Source organism: Salvelinus fontinalis, chromosome 3, assembly GCF_029448725.1.
Source record: "Salvelinus fontinalis isolate EN_2023a chromosome 3, ASM2944872v1, whole genome shotgun sequence".
NCBI classification, from domain to species: Eukaryota; Metazoa; Chordata; class Actinopteri; order Salmoniformes; family Salmonidae; genus Salvelinus; species Salvelinus fontinalis.
This window is the reverse complement of record NC_074667.1, coordinates 25635681-25653751: the sequence shown is the minus strand read 5'-3', so window position 1 is coordinate 25653751 and position 18071 is coordinate 25635681. Positions and strand designations below refer to the sequence as shown.

General features: G+C 41.6%; 1 protein-coding gene across 5 annotated transcripts in view; it reads right to left on the bottom strand.

Annotated features, from left to right (window-relative positions):
• Window positions 1-18071, bottom strand: part of LOC129841708 (receptor-type tyrosine-protein phosphatase alpha-like) — a 53463-nt gene that overhangs the window by 30176 nt on the left and 5216 nt on the right. Inside the window, exon 1 of one of the 5 annotated variants that reach the window (XM_055910012.1) lies at window positions 5239-5371. The exons of the other annotated variants lie outside the window; for them this stretch is intronic. The gene's annotated coding sequence lies outside the window, so the exon portion shown is untranslated. Of the gene's footprint in view, window positions 1-5238; window positions 5372-18071 lie in introns of those variants that run through there. 5 annotated transcript variants of the gene reach the window in all.

Here is an 18071-nt window from a genome sequence, read left to right as displayed (position 1 = left end):
AGTTCGACCATAAATCAAAGCCTTTGCTTATTCCACATTTTTGGGTTGGAAAATGTATATATATATATATATATATATTCATTTGACACCCAATGTGACATTGCTCCTATGCATTGTACATGTTGGTGCTTATGGGTCCTTCTAGATGGAAATGTCCCTTAGCGCACAGAATCGTTTTTAAATGGATTGTGAAAACCACACTTGGTATTTGAGCTTGCACACTCATGCTGCATATTATTTAGCCTAGCACTGTACCTACCTACCCTTCCAATACTTTTGCTCTTTGCCCGCTTCCGTTCCCCTTCCCCGGTCTTATCCACCCACATTTACGCACCCACAGCAGACAAAACATCCACAATTACAGTTCTCCCTACCGTGCCAACCACCTCCCCAGAAACCTCAACCAGTGCTGCAGTTTCCCCTCAGGCCTCAGCCAACTCCGCTACTGCTGCACACAGGGTGGATTTCACTCGTGCCGTTTTCCACCTCTAAACGAGGACAGTGAATCGGGATTCGTCCCTGTGCTAAATTTAGAAGTGTTCCTAAATTCAAAAGGGTGGCCTAGTGCATCGCGAGTGTTTGTTTCACTTGACTTTAAAGCAAACTAATCGCTGAAGACTCCACTGAGCTGAATCCAGGATAGAACAAAAAGGAAAACCAACAGATAGCCTAGGCCTACAAACTCAACCCACTGGGCAAAAACTGGCTGAATCAACATTGTTTCCACGTGATTTCAACCCCAAAAAAATCTATGCGATGACATTGAATCAATGTGGAACATTTATTGGATTTGCTTTAAGTCCTCAACATAGTGGCATTTCATAGTTTTTTGTCCAACTTAACCTAAATCCAAATCGTGTTTTATTTTTATTTTTTACATTAGTTGACAACAACCAAACGTAAATCAAACCTAGACGTTGAACTGACGTATGCACTTAACTGTAGCTTATGCATGTCATACTAAAATGAAATGTATCAACTTTCCTTCCTTCCTCCTAAATAAAACACTTAAAAGACGTGCCCAATAACGTCAGAAACGAAGTATGGAAAGGCGCAAAGTCTATGACAACCGTTTGACCCCTTTCTCTGAATCTCTCCCTCCCTAGTAGGCCAGGCTGTCGATCCAGCTGACTCAGACTGCAGGAAAGTCTTAAAACGACGTGAGCCCAGCACATTGCTTCCTTCCCCTGCAGTCTGGCTGCTAGTACCGCAAACTCCTCACTCGTCCAAAATCAGCCTCTGACCCTTGAACCCTTCCTGTACAATGCCCCAGCCTCCCCTCACCTGACCCATAGAGCAACCATCCTCCTAACCAATGACTCAGCTATGACACAACCATTCCCCATTGACATTAGTGACTTTAAAAATCACATTAGCCTGACTGAAGTAGAAGCTTCCTCTCTAAATTAGGCTAAATGTAGCCTGGTCGCATCATCGGTCTGGTATGAATCAGCCTTTGTGCTTATGAATCGGCTTGCATCATTGGGAGCCTAAACAACCTTTTTGGACAAACATGACTCACTGCTGTCACCCTGCTGTGATAAGGTGGCGTGTTCATGTCGGTGAGGTGAAGCTGTCCGACACTAACTGGAGCTAGTAGCCACATGGATGCAGTTTATGAGTGTAGTGCCTACCAGTCTGATCTATAGGTCTGAGTGCATCAGCCTATGGGGACCTGGCTAACTGCATTTTGCCCACCAAAAGCAGTCCCCAAAACCTTTCAGTGTGTGTGTGTGTGTTCATCCACAGAGGAGTGTGTGCTGTGAGAGGGGTGTCCCAGTGACTTAAGTGGAGAGAGGACATTATTAATTCAAGAGGCACTAGTCAAGTGTTTCCAGTTCATACCTAGGCTATACCCACTCAACACAACAAAGTGCCATCTTGTATAGTCAAGTTAGAGAACAGCCACCCTTCGGCGTGATGGATCTCCATTTGTAGCGGAGGCGGTAGAGAAAGCTTTCTCAACAATCTCTGGTTGTAGTAGCAGCAGAATGGGGAGGGGCTCGGAATCACGCACATCCATATGAGCATATTCAGCCTCATCACTAAGCTGATGATAGACAGTCTAGCGTTCTAAAAATACAAGTTTGACAACACAAACATCTTATATGCCTAGTAGCCTATGCCATGATACTGTACTGCAAAAAAGGTACAACGTTCTCCTCTTGCGCTTAACAGTTTCCTGTTACGAAAGCTTTGTTGACAGCCATGCCCGACCAAGATATTCCGCTAGTGCAGAGAACAAAGTGGTCCACAGCGGCTTCCTCTCACTGTTTCATTTCGGGATTGCAATCTTCCGCTATCTAGGCCTAGTTCCACACAAGCACATCCAATTTGATTAAGGCTACATTGACCACGTCTAACGTTCTAGCAAGCTCCTGTGGAACTAAAAACGTTTTAACATTACACCACCTGGGTTTGCTTGGGCCAGTATTTGCAAAACTTTTCCAAAAGTGCCCCATTCTTCACTTCCGGTGTTTCGATATCTTGCTGCATTTTCATCACAGCAACCTCCTGAGATGAGATGTCTTGTCAAGTGGTCTATTTCTAGGTGGCGCTCGGTTGTTCTTCTACTGCGAGACTGACTACTGTTTTGATGCCACCCCACCTAAATGGAGAGTGAGTGCAGATTCAGAAGTGACTACAATGGAGAATATGTTCTATCAATCAGCCTAACTTTCATGCCGCTTCATTAATAGTCAAGGGCTATAATAAAGCCGTCCACAAACCACAGTCATGTTCGATATTGCGAAGGTCTGTTTTTCAGTATTTTTCCCTCATGCTTTGTTTAGTTGCCATCTGATTTCAAAGGGATCGAAAGAGGTGAAGGATCAATATTTTTTTTTGCAATTGTCGGTAGGAGAGAAAGGTGTTAAAGTGTGACAGGGCGCGCACCCAACCATCTTCATATTCAAACAAATGTGCCTCAAACAGCAACAGGGGTCCATACACAGCCTATTCAGAACTCCCGACTCCAGATAGAATGCAGACGATCGCCAAGATATTCCAAAAGCATCATGCATGTTAGTCACTGTGGTTGACTGTTGCCTCAAACAATACGCTCCCAGGGGTTAAAGCTACAATATCTAACTTTTGGGGCGGCCTGAGTAGAATCTCTGCTAGTTTTTAATGGCCCATTTACATGGCATACTAGGCCATGTGACCAATCACAGCCCTCCTTTTAGGCTTGGGCGGTATCCAGATTTCCATATCGTCACACCGTCCACTTATCCTGGGATTGATCGTATTACCAGCACAGCACACAAGGGGGCGCTAACACCGCAGGAAAAGACCATTGGGTCTCTTACCAGAATGCTAATACTAATAGCAAAAAAAAAAATCAGACACTAGCTAAATGCAAAGAGGAAAATCCAGCTCAAAGTTACAGGCATAGCTGGAAGCTACCGAATGTCATTTTCAGTAAGTGTGGCATTTACAAGTTTAAGTGAACGAGAGAAATTGTTCAAATGAACAAAGTTGTGACGCTGCTCTTCCTTCAGAAAAGCATGCACGTGTACACGGCACAGAGAAGAAATCTAGAAGAAAATGATTGAAATCTAAATACTACTCATATTACAGAAAGTTGTAAAGCGTCATATGACACCAATGTTTGCAGCGTAGCACCTACAGATGAATGACTACGGAGTCTTAAAGGAGGCCAGGCTAAACGCAAAATGTCATAAACCAACTTCGATATTATTTATCAATAATGCTTTTAGATACAAAATGCCAAATATGTCTTCCTCCAAAAGGACTGTTCTATGTTCTGTTCGATGCCAAAATCCGCAAAATCGTGTTCTATTTTATGTCGGTTTCGTGAGGAATCACTTAGAGTGTCTCTGCTCATTTTCTTTCACATGGACTGTGCCTCGGCTAATACACAGAGGCCATTCTGTCCAGCTCCATCCAATTAAAGATGCCAACGTAGAGACGATTGGGAGGAGAACAAAGACACTTTGTGGCACAGCAGGATTAGAGTAGGCCCCCATACCTACTTTGCAGGTGTTAACATTAACCAATGAACGGATCCATTACAGAACGTGAGCCTAACTTATCACAACGATGACGGAAGTTCCCCGGACATGCTTGACAGAGGCTAAAGAAGCCGACGTGGGAATCTCAAAAGGACAGACCGACTTTAAAAGCAGTCATTTGACAAACAATTGACCATGACACAAAGAAAGAAACACCCTGTTACTTCAAAGTCTTCCTTGCAGTTTTAACAACTGTGGATATGGATGTGGACCTGTGTTTTTTGCATGTAAGTGGTGCCCACAGCATGACTACAGAATAAATACATTGTTCCCTCTCCGCCTGTGACCAAGTGTCAGCCTAATCAGTGTGAAATGACTGCGTGGTCACAGGACTGCGTTTCACCTCCTGGTATTTCATTCACGCAATTGTGAGAGATTTACTTCAAGGGGCATTTTACCATTCGTTTCGTATTTCTTGTCCATATGGTCTCGAAATATCATACTGACATGAAAACAGCTAAAGCACAGTGCATTTTAGATCTACGCTAGATCCTCCCACCTGTTCACATCTGCTTTGGGTTTAGGCAACGCTTGTAATAAGCAGGGCTACACACTGATTGACAATCCTCTCCTCACCTTATAACATCAACCTGAGCAGCTGCACTAGACTCAGCGGATTCACCTAATTCTCTAAAGTTAAATTCTCTACAGTTGATACAGATATGGAAACTCAGCGCATCTGATAACGGCCAGTACATTTGACTGAGTCACTCCTACATCTCAAGCAAACCAGCTCATGAGTGAACATTGCGTGCCAAACAACACCATCAACTCTAGTTCATCCAAGGCGGGTAGCTTAGATTGTCAGGACGCCGGCAGCGCCCGCTGATAAGCAGCCCAACGGCCTTGATGGAACTGACGACAGCAAGACAAGCATGTACTGGAGCAGTGCAACCCCCCCCCGCTCACTCACTCGAGGGTGCACTGCTTCACGAGTCATCGCGAGGAGAGATAATGGCAGTCTGTCTGCCCTCATTCATGGCATATTAATACTCTGCCTGTGTCCTGAGGGGGATCCGCTGAGGCAGGAATACTCTGAATGACCCTCTTCATGACAGCTCAAGTAGGCCATGCCCAAGACTCTCCCTCGCCCCCAACACAGACCACAGATCCTCAACGCCACACATCACCCACAATACTCTGGACTTCCCTTTTTATAGGGCTAGTACTGCTCCTAGTATGCTCTGTGACAGTGTTCGCTCACCTCCTTCATATGAGCCAGGAAATTGGTGAAATGGAGTGAAAGATCCAGGATTTGCGCCAAGGCAAAATGTGCTGTCAGCCAAAGCTTGTGGGAGTGTGTCCGGCTCAAAGGACCAAGCGCAAATGTGGTGACTCAGTCAGGCTGTGCATGTAGGCTGCTTCTGCTTTGTTGTGGGGTTTCTCACAGAGCACGCCAGGGGCCTCTACAGTCTACCCACATCACACAGAGAAGAGGATGTGGCGGCGCTAAGCAGCGGCCTTCCCCCAAAGCCACTGTGACCCGGGAGCGTAGTGTGGGCCAAAGAGGCAGGCTGAAGGCCACAAACCCACACTTACTCTCACTCCATCAGCAAATGTAGGGACGACGGGCTTCCATGCATTGGCCTGCATACAAAACTATAACAAAGGGTCAACATTGTGAACTTGTGCATTTCTAATGGTTTGAATCCCTTATTGCCTAAATGGAAACTCATGTGCTGAGTTAGCTAGGATTGGAAACTGTGGCCATTGAGTTGTAACGTGCAGTCTCATTGCTGCTTGCAGTCCTTCATACAATTTTGCTAGCATTAGCCTACTTTCATATTTACATTTTAGTAATTTTGCAGACGCTCTTATCCAAAGTGACTTACAGGAGCAATTAGGGTTAAGTGCCTTGCTCAAAGATTTTACCTAGTCGGCTCGGGGATATAATTTGAATAACCAAAACACCACTGGCTTTTTGGCCAGCTTCCCTGATTGGGAAGTGGACTGCAGTGTGATGGGATGCAGAAGCTTGCCCCCTATGTGGACTGTTCGGATTATTGCCAAGGGGTGGTGGTCTTACTGGCGCTTTTACAGTCGCCGAAGCATCACCCAGGTGGGTGCTACAACACAGTAGTGGGCGATTCTGTACTGTGAGTACACTGCATTCGGAAAGTATTCAGACACCTTCACTTTATCCACAGTTACTTTAGAGCCTTATTCTAAAATGGATTAAATAATTGTTTTTCCCTCATCAATCTACACATAATAGCCCATAATGGCAAAGCGAAAACAGTTTAGAACATTTTACAAATTATGAAAAATAAACTGATCACATTTCGTATTCAGTCCCTTTGCCATGAGTCGAAATTGAGCTCAGGTGCATCGTATTTCCATCGATCATCCTTGAGATGTTTCTACAACTTGGAGTCCAGCTGTGGTAAATTAAATTGATTGGACATATGGAAAGGCACACACCTATCTATATAAGGTTCCACAGTTGACAGTGCATGTCAGAAGAAACACCAAGCCATGAGGTCAAAGGAATTGTCCATAGAGCTACGAGACAGGAAAGTGTCGAGGCACAGATCTGGGGAAGGGTACCAAAACATGTTCCAGGATTCCTCCAATGGCATTGAGGAGTACACCACATCAGTCAGTGGCTTCATCAATAAGTGCATCGATGACGTCGTCCCCATAGTGACCGTAAATACATACTAGAGGTCGACCGATTATGATTTAACTCCGATACCGATTTATTGGAGGACCAAAAAAAGCCGATAACGATTAAATCGGCCAATTTTTATTTTATATATTTGTAATAATGACAATTACAACAATACTGAATGAACACTTATTTTAACTTAATATAATACATCAATAAAATCAATTTAGCCTCAAATAAATAATGAAACATGTTCAATTTGGTTTAAATAATGCAAAAACAAAGTGTTGAAGAAAGTAAAAGTGCAATATGTGCCATGTAAGAAAGCTAACGTTTAAGTTCCTTGCTCAGAACATGAGAACATATGAAAGCTGATGGTTCCTTTTAACATGAGTCTTCAATATTCCCAGGTAAGAAGTTTTAGGTTGTAGTTATTATAGGACTCTCTCTCTCTATATGATTTGTATTTCATATACCTTTGACTATTGGATGTTCTTATAGGCACTTTAGTATTGCCAGTGTAACAGTATAGCTTCCATCCCTCTCCTCGCTCCTACCTGGGCTCGAACCAGGAACACATCGACAACAGCCACCCTCGAAGCAGCGTTACCCATGCAGAGCAAGGGGAACAAGTACTCCAAGTCTCAGAGTGAGTGACGTTTGAAACGCTATTAGCGCGCACCCCGCTAACTAGCTAGCCATTTCACATCGGTTACACCAGCCTAATCTCGGAAGTTGATAGGCTTGAAGTCAAACAGCAGAGCTGCTGGCAAAACGCACAAAAGTGCTGTTTGAATGAATGCTTACGAGCCTGCTGGTGCCCACCATCGCTCAGACTGCTCTATCAAATCAGACTTAATTATAACATAACACACAGAAATACGAGCCTTAGGTCATTAATATGGTCAAATCCAGAAACTATCATCTCGAAAACAAAACGTTTATTCTGTCAGTGAAATTCTGAACCGTTCTGTATTTTATCTAATGGGTGGCATCCATCAGTCTAAATATTCCTGTTACATTGCACAACCTTCAATATTATGTCATAATTACATAAAATTCTGGCAGATTAGTTCGCAATGACTGTTGCATATAGCCTGACTCTGCGTGCAATGAACGCAAGAGAAGTGACACAATTTCACCTGGTTAATATTGCCTGCTAACATGGATTTCTTTTAGCTAAATATGCAGGTTTAAAAATATATACTTCTGTGTATTGATTTTAAGAAAGGCATTAATGTTTATGGTTAGGTACACGTTGGAGCAACGACAGTCCTTTTTCGCGAATGCGCACTGCATCGATTATATGCAACGCAGGACACGCTAGATGAACTAGTAATATCCTCAACCATGTGTAGTTATAACTAGTGATTATGATTGATTTTTATAAGATAAGTTTAATGCTAGCTAGCAACTTACCTTGGCTTCTTACTGCATTCGCGCAACAAGCGGGCTCCTCGTGAGGCAGGTGATTAGAGCATTGGACTAGTTAACCGTAAGGTTGCAAGATTGAATCCCTGAGCTGACAAGGTAAAAATCTGTCATTCTGCCCCTGAACAAGGCAGTTATCCCACCGTTCCTAGGCCGTCATTGAAAATAAGAATGTGTTCTTAACCTTGTCAATAAGGGGGCGCTATTTTCACTTTGTAAAAAATCGTGCCCAAATTAAACTGCCTCGTACTCTATTCTTGCTCGTACAATATGCATATTATTATTACTATTGGATAGAAAACACTCAAGTTTCTAAAACCGTTTGAATTATATCTGTGAGTAAAACAGAACTCATTTTGCAGCGAACTTCCTGATGAGGAAGTGAAAAATCTGAAATCGAGGCTCAGTTCCAGGGCCGTCCTATTCATTTGCTTAATCTATGGATATACATGCACTTCATACGCCTTCTACTAGATGTCAACAGGCAGTGGGAGGTGGAATGGGGTGTCTAGCTTGATCTGAGGTCGAATAAGAGCTCTTGGAATGACGTGACCCCAAATTTCCTTTGTCCAGCAAGGCGAGGGAAGGAACCCTGGATTGCCTTCTGAAAAGCTTTCGGTATAGACGGCTAATATCTCCGGCTTTGATTTCATTTGATACATGTGATAATATCACCGTAAAGTATGTTTTTTCAATAAAGTTTTATCAGATTATTGAACGTTTATCGGGAGTTTTGGCGTTTTCCGTTCTCTGCGTTTGGTGAAGATGGACAACTTCGCGCCACTTGGCTAGCTTTGGTTGCTAATTCGACAGGAGAAGAGGACATTCTGAAACCAAACAACAATTTATTCTAGACAAAGGACTCCTTGTACAAGATTCTGATGGAAGCTCAGCAAAAGTAGGAACCATTTATGTTATTTCGTATTTCTGTGGAAAATGTTTATTCCTATTTTCCGCCCTCATTGCGGGCGCTGTCTCGCTATAACGTAAGCTGTTTGTCGTATGGTAAAGTTATTTAACCCTCGGTTGCAACCGCGCACTAGGGGGCGCTGTTGAGACTATTTATGCTAATTGGCGCTACATTATTGAAACGGCTTCCCACAAAATCCTTGATCGTACAATATGCATATTATTATTATTATTGGATAGAAAACAGTCTATAGTTTCTATAGGAGTTGAAATTTTGTCTCTAAGTGGAACCAGAGCCCATTCTACAGCGAATTTCCCTGACATGGAGTGCGAGATTTCAGAAATGTTGGCGCACTGTTCTGAGAGTCAGTTAAAAGGGCACTGTGTATTGCTATGGACTATACGGACACTTCTTACCCGTCTTCCCCTGGATGCCTTTACGTGATGACGATTCCAATGGGCGTCCGATGTGCGCGTTCACAGGCCCTATAAATTAAAAAACCCAGTAGCTGAGGCAAGTCTTTCTCTTCGGCTGCGTCACGCGCGTGGAGGGACACCGGAGCCCTCTCCGCTCGTTCCAAGCGTTAGTTTAGCCTGTTAGTCATTTGCGCGCTCCCGGTCGACTCTTGGTGTCACCGTCGTTATAGGAGTTAAAAACATCATAAGGTAGTTAATTTAAAGCGTTTTATAGCAGATTTATATCGCGTTTAGTGCGATTTTGCGGACATTTATGTTTGAAACGATGTGAGGATAGCTGGGCACGCTTTTCAGTTCATCCCGAACGCAGTTGGCATTTCCGACAGTGGCAAGAGGACAGCTTTCCACCAAGAAGACGATTACTCCCGAAGAAAGGATCCTTTGCCCAAGATACTGATGGAAGAACAGCTCAAAGTAGGACATTTTTATTATGATAAATCGTGTTTCTGTCGAAACATTTTAGTGGCTTAGGACGCCATGTTTTTTGACGTAGCTTCGCTTGGCGCAAACTGTATTGAAAAGTAAGGATAAATTAAAAAATGTAATTCCGCAATTGTATTAAGAATTAAATTGTCTATCAATCCCTGTCCACCCTATATTTTTTAGTCACGTTTATGAGTATTTATGTATAAGAGTAGATCACTGTCTAAGTGGCGCAAGGACATTTTCTGACCAGCTGAGCTACATTTCACATTGTCTAACCATGATTTTGGTGGCTAAATATAAACATTTTCGATCAAACTCTATATGGATTGTGTAATATGATGTTACAGGAGTGTCATCGGAAGAATTCTGAGAAGGTTAGTGAAAAAATTAATATCTTTTGGCGATGTTGACTTTTATCGCTCACTTTGGCTAGAATCAATGCTGGGCTGCTATGTGCTATGTGCTATGCTAATATAACGATTTATTGTGTTTTCGCTGTAAGACACTTAGAAAATCTGAAATATTGTCTGTATTCACAGGATCTGTGTCTTTCGATTCGTGTATGCTGTGTATTTTTACGAAATGTTTGATGATTAGTAAGTAGGTAAACACGTTGCTCTAAGTAGTTTTTGCTATTCCATTTGTGACGGTGGGTGCAATTGTAACCTATGCCATCTACCTGAAATATGCACATTTTTCTAACAAAACCTATCCCATACCATAAATATGTTATCAGACTGTCATCTAATGAGTTTTTTTGTTGGTTAGGGGCTATAAATATCTTAGTTTAGCCGAATTGGTGATGGCTACTGGTGTTGGTGGACAAATAAAAGATGGTGGATTATGCTAATGTGTTGTTAGGTAATAGATGTACATCTTTACATATTGTGCCTTCCCTGTAAAACATTTTAAAAATCGGACATGTTGACTGGATTCACAAGATCTGTGTCTTTCATTAGCTGTATTGGACTTGTAATGTGTGAAAGTTAGAGATATTTAAAAAAAAATGAGCGCCACGCTGGATCCTAGACAGGTGTGAAAAAAAAGGGGGGGGGGGGTGCTAACGGACGGGCGAGGTTGGCAGGTTAAGAACTAGTGTATCTTTCATTTGCTGTCCAACATGTATTTTTTAGTAAAGTTTATGATTGAGTTCTTTGTTTAGATTAGGTGATTAGATTAGGTGACTGTCCAAAATTTCTCTGGAGAATTCTGGTGAATTGATGGCTACATATTCACAATGTATAACCACGGTTTGCAGCTCAAAATATGCACATTTTCGAACAAAACATAAGTGTATTGTATAACCTGATGTTATAGGACTGTCATCTGATGAAGTTGGTCAAGGTTAGTGATTAATTTTATATCTTTTGCTGTTTTTTTGCGATCGCTACCTTTGCGGTGAATGAATGCGGTTGTGTGTTTGGCTATTGTGGTAAGCTAATATAATGCTATATTGTGTTTTCGCTGTAAAACACTTAAAAAATCTGAAATATTGGCTGGATTCACAAGATGTTTATCTTTCATTTGCTGTACACCATGTATTTTTCATAACTAAATACTCATCATAAAACATTTAGGTTTCACGTTGCTCTCTGTAATTATTCTTGCTGCTTCGGTGCTATTTGTGATTGGTAGCTGCAATGTAAAAATTGATTTATACCTCAAATATGCACATTTTCGAACAGAACAGATTTATTGTATAACATGTTATAAGACTGTCATCTGATGAAGTTGTTTCTTGGTTAGTCACTAATTTATATCTCTATTTGGTCGGTTTTGTGATAGCTACCTATATGGTGAAAATATGCGGTTGAGTCTTTTGCTATTGTGGTTAGCTAATAGAAATACATAGTGTTTTCGCTGTAAAACATTTTAAAAATCGGAAATGATGGCTGGATTCACAAGATGTTTATCTTTCATTTGCTGTATTGGACTTGTGATTTCATGAAAATTCTATTATATGATATCCCTGTCGCGTTAGGCTAGGCTATGCTAGTCAGCTTTTTTGATGGGGGGGGGGATCCCGGATCCGGGTTTGTGACTCGTGAGAAGGTGTAAAAAAAAATAATAATAATAATCTGCAAAATCAGCCTCCAAAATAACCGATTTCCGATTGTTATGAAAACTTGAAATTGGCCATGCCGATTAATCTGACAAACTCTAGTACATACCCCAACCAGAAGCCATGGATTACAGGCAACATCCGCACTGAGCTAAAGGGTAGAGCTGCCGCTTTCAAGGAACGGGACTATCCCGAAAGCTTATAAGAAATCCCACTATGCCCTTCGACAAACCATCAAACAGGCAAAGCATCAATACAGGACTAAGATCGAATCATACTACACCGGCTCTGACGCTCGTCGGATGTGGCAGTGCTTGCAAACTATTACAGACTACAAAGGGAAGCACAGCCGAGAGCTGCCCAGTGACACGAGCCAACCAGATGAGCTAAACTACTTTTATGCTCGCTTTTTTGGCAAATAAAACTGAAACATGCATGAGAGCACCAGCTGTTCTGGAAGACTGTGTGATCACACTCTCTGCAGCCGACGTGAGCAAGACCATTAAACAGGTCAACATTCACAAGGACGCAGGGCCAGACGGATTACCAGGACGTGTACTGCGAGCATGCGCTGACCAACTGGCAAGTGTCTTCACTTCACTGATAGTGCCTGTTCCCAAGAACACTAAGGTAACACTACAGGTACCCCCCCTGTACCCCATTGCTTGCTGTTTGGGGTTTTAGGCTGGGTTTCTGTACAGCACTTTGAGATATCAGCTGATGTAAGAAGGGCTATATAAATAAATTTGATTTAGCCTCGCTATTGTTATTTTACTGCTGCTCTTTAATTACTTGTTACTTGTATTTCTTATTCTTATCCGTATATTTTTTAACTGCATTGTTTGTTAGGGGCTCGTAAATAAGTATTTCACTGTAAGGTCTACTACACCTGTTGTATTCGGCACATGTGACTAATAAAATTTTATTTCATTTTTATACATTTGCACACAACTTTTTTCCTTGTCACTATGGGGTAGTGTGTGTAGATTGAGGGGGGAAAAAAGCTATTTAATCCATTTTAGAATAAGGCTGTAATCTAACAAAATGTGGAAAAAGTTAAGGGGTCTGAATACTTTCCGAATGCACTGTATATGAAAAATAATATTAATCTATCCATTTATCTAATACCAGGCAGGCAGGCAGGCATTAAATGTACGTGCACATCAGTTTGAGAAACGCACCAGGAAAGCAGAATTTTCTTTAAACATTTCACCCCCCTTCCCAGTGCACCGGGTTAGACAAATCAAGCGTACCCTCTATTTTCAAAGGACTAGCCCCACCCATAACCTCCAGGCCTATGTGACTTTTCCACACTGACCAACCCCTGCAGAGACCATAATCACACTCCCTCAGCCTTTGCAAGATAAGAGACCCATCCCAGGGCCATCAAAGACCCAGAGCTTCTCTACACCCTCTGACATCATTGTTCCCTCTAGATTTGTTATCTTATGTAGGGCAGGAAAAATTGACACCAAATAACTTTTCCACTAATACCATTTGAGGACAAGCCTAACTGGGCTATGGTCAGAGCTAGGTGAGATGGGAGGCCCACCATAAATCAGCTAATAGGTTGAGAACATTGTAGGGCCTACATAACATAATAAAACCCTCTACAGACAGTTCTTGTGCGACTTGTTAATCCATAGGTGAATTAGTGTCAGTGATTTGGGTCCCCATTGAAAAGACACAGAAAAGAGAAGTGTTACATGCTGACCAGACGCGTCGCAAAATATATGTAGAAATCCATGTTATTCAATTATTGCGCGCACCAACGAGCGTCTGCGATGCCAAGGGCTAAAATATAACTCCTTTCTATTTCTGACGCAGATCGCGCTGAAAGTCCTGCCTCTCCCATCTCCTCATTGGTTTATAGAAGCAAGTACCCACATGCCATCTCCTCATTGGTTGTACCCACGTGGGTGATTGAAAGACGAACTGTTTTGCCGGTTGTCGTGGTAATTCTATGAAAGTGTAGATGCGATCACCATATAAGTTCAAAGATGAAAAAGCCTGGAAGGAGGAGAGATGACTAGAAACGATTCGGTTGGCCGTTGTGTGGATTAATTGTAGGAGTAGAGGACCTTGTGCATTTCAGGTAAAATAACAACTCAATGTTTATCCCAGGACAAATTAGCTAGCAACAGCAAGCTAGCTAAATAGGACAAATTAGCTAGCAAGTGCAAGCTAACTAGCTAAATTGCCATACATGTTTAATGCTTTTCGACCTGTCCCCAAATTAATGTCATTGCTTCAGAGTTTGTTTTGATATTTTAACCTGCGTGTCGTGATCGCGTTTGGTGTCAGAAGACAAAATAATGTATGCATGATGGCACACGCGCGCAGCCGGTTTGGGTTCCGTATTAGCTTCGAAATGAGACCATTACTCTTGACACTCAGTGGAATTTAGCCTAATTCAAAACATTTTAATAGGTCTAAATTCTGCAACGAGTGCAGGTTGACAGTGCAAGTGATCGCAGTCAAAAATGGGCCTAAATAGGCTAATGTGTTTTGAAAAGCGCTCCACTAGTGTTTACAAGGTCAAACTGTCACTCAAGGTGCACTTTTTCAATGAGCTGCTACTACCGTGTCTAGACTCTGGGGCAATAGAAACTGTCCTACACCCTCTAGAATGGTAAAGAGTTCATGTCCAACACCCCTCAGTTGTTAGATAGGGCCGAAATATTTACCCTAGCATCTGATGTTATTTACATCAGTAGCTAGGCTTATGCTAGTGTTATCCAGAGGTTTTGCTAGGATTTCAGGACATTGGTGGGGAAAAAACGATTTAAAATTTCAAAAGCTAAATGTATCAATCTAGTGCACTTTGAGATGAACATCGAGTGAGATTAAATCTACTAAGAATGCCGAAGAAAGTAAAATCAACTCATGTCAATTCTATTCAAAAGTCAATACAAGACATTCTGGGAACTTGCACCATACCACCTGCCACAGCAGACACTGCCAGTTCCCATTACAGTAGCTGTGAGTCTCTCTACGCTGGAACACACATCTACAGTGTATTGCCAAAAACCTCCATACCACAACAACTGACTTGTCCAATGAGCCAAACTGCTTAGAGTCACTCTCTCTCTCTGAAAATGATATCATAATCGAATGACTAAGTTACTTTATCTTTCAAAAGGAGAGATGTGGCAGACTTTAACGCCAAAGTACAGTGCATTCCACTAAACACAATCATTTTCTGTACTATATTTACTGCCCTATTAAAACATTTGTTTTAGGATAGGACCCTGGGTGTATCTGAAACAAATCTGTAAATAGATTTGATGATGGTTTGGAATCTGGCATTATAAACAAGACAAACATATGTCAAATCAGCAAATGCCTGAATTAAGTATGCTTTCAAGTTATTGAAATGCACCATACCGGTAATGGAAAATTCAGGAAAGCAAAAGGAAGAATATCAGGCAATCATTGTTTATTTAATCTTTCTGAGAACAGAAGATATGCTTCTGAGAGTCTTAGCTTTCAGGAATGGAGTCATAATTGCTAATAGCCCAAACCGTTCCAAGGCTGGAGCCAAATTCATAGGAAGAAGATCACAATTGCATTAGCATTTTGCCACGGCAGCAGCTACATTTCCTGGTGTCCAAACACATTAAAGCACTTACATTACATACAAAACAAAAGATAAAAAAGTACATCATATAACATTATTACACCACTACATATCTACAATACAAAATGTACAATACCACCATACAACAATATATGTGTGTGCCTCATCACAGTCCCCGCTGTTCCATAAGGTGTATTTTTACCAGTACATTTTTGGGGGGGATTCTACTGCTTGCATTTAGTTACCGGATGTGGAATAGATTTCCACGTAGTCATGGCTCTATGTAGTACTGTGCGCCTCCCATAGTCTGTTCTGGACTTGAGGATTGTGAAGAGACCTCTGGGGCATGTCTTGTGGGGTATGCATGGGTGTCCGAGCAGTGTGCTAGTAGTTTGTACAGACAGCTCGGTACAATTAATTTCCCCAGTAATTCTGTGCAGTTTTGTACAAGTCCTTTCTAATGAGTCATGCGCGACTTGTGAACGTTGTAGAGGGTAATCTTAGCTTTCATTTGTGGGGTCAAAATAGCTAATAGCCCAAACAATTCACACGCTAGAGCCAAATTCATAGGAAATAAACAAACTCAACATGCCACACTGGCTTTAGAAACCGCTGGGTGCAAAGTTATACAGCCTGTCCGCCCCTTCCGATGCGTCTGCATGGTCCTAAAGCACGCTGAATAATATTTATTTTTTTACAGCAGGCAATTTCACAATTCTTCAACCATCAAAAGGTTCAGGGCTGCACTGTGCCACACCCTTTTATCCATTTAGCTGATATCCTGTTTTTATTAAATTGATCACTAAATTTCCTTTGCAAGTTTGGGTAGAAAACCGATGAAAATAAATTGTGTGGTCATCACAATTCAAGCCAGTCGTCCATGAAAGCAATCAATTAGCTTAATTTCTCAGATCAAATTATATTTAAACAAAATAACATTTCAGGAACGCTAATCTTATCCGTTTCTAACTACAGAAACAGATATCCTATTGATTCCTGTTTACAAACAAAAATTAAAGCAGGAAGCACAAGTGACTCTGTCAATAAAGAAGAGGTCAGATGATGCAGATGCTAAGCTACAGGAATGTTTCGCTAGCACAGACTGGAATACATTCCGAGATTCTTTCCGATGGCATTGAGGAGTACATCACATCAGTCACCGGCTTCATCAATAAGTGCATCGATGACGTCATCCCACAGTGACTTTACGTACATACTAGAGGTCGACCGATTATGATTTTTCAACACCGATACCGATTATTGGAGGACCAAAATAAGCTGATACCGATGAATCGGCCCAATTTTTATTTTGTTTTATTTTATATATATAAAATATATATATACACACACATACAGTTGAAGGCGGAAGTTTACATACACTTAGGTTGGAGTCATTAAAACACGTTTTTCAACCACTCCACAAACTTCGTTTACAAACTATAGTTTTGGCAAGTCGGTTAAGACATCTACGTCGGTTAAGTAAATTTTTCAACAATCATTTACAGATTTCACTTATAATTCACTGTATCACAATTCCAGTGGGTCAGAAGTTTACATACACTAAGTTGACTGTGCCTATAAACAGCTTGGAAAATTCCAGAAAATGTCATGGCTTTAGAAGCTTCTGATAGGCTAATTGACATAATTAAGTCAATTGGAGGTGTACCTGTGGATGTATTTCAAGGTCTACCTTAACTCCTCTTTGCGTGACATCATGGGAAAAATCAAAAGAAATCAGCCAAGACCTCAGGAAAAAAATTGTCTGGTTCATCCTTGGGAGTAATTTCCAAATGCCTGAAGGTACCACGTTCATATGTACAAACAATAGTACACAGTATAAGCACCATGGGACCACGCAGCCGTCATATCGCTCAGGAAGGAGACGCGTTCTGTCTCCTAGAGATGAACGTACTTTGGTGTGAAAAGTGCAAATCAATCCAAGATCAACAGCAAAGGACCTATCTATCCACAGTAAAAACCAGTCCCATATCGACATAACCTGAAAGGCCGCTCAGCAAGAAAGAAGCTACTGCTCCAAAACCCCCATAAAAAAGCCAGACTACGGTTTGCAACTGCACATGGGGACAAAGATCATACTTTTTCTTAAGGACAACAAAGTCAAGGTATTGGAGTGGCCATCACAAAGCCCTGACCTCAATCCCATTGAAAATATGTGGGCAGAACTGAAAACGCGTGAGCGAGCAAGGATGCCTACAAACCTGGCTCAGTTACACCAGCTCTGTCTGGAGGAATGGGCCAAAATTCACCCAAGTTATTGTGGGAAGCTTGTGGTAGGCTACTCAAAACGTTTGACCCAAGTTGAACAATTTAAAGGCAATGCTACCAAATACTAATTGAGGGTATGTAAACTTCTGACCCACTGGGAATGTGATGAAAGAAATAAAGCATTCGCTCTACTATTATTCTGACATTTCACATTCTTAAAATAAAGTGGTGATCCAAACTGACGTTAGACAGGGAATTTTTACTTGGATTAAATGTCAGGAATTGTGATACACCTTAGCCAAATACATTTAAACTCAG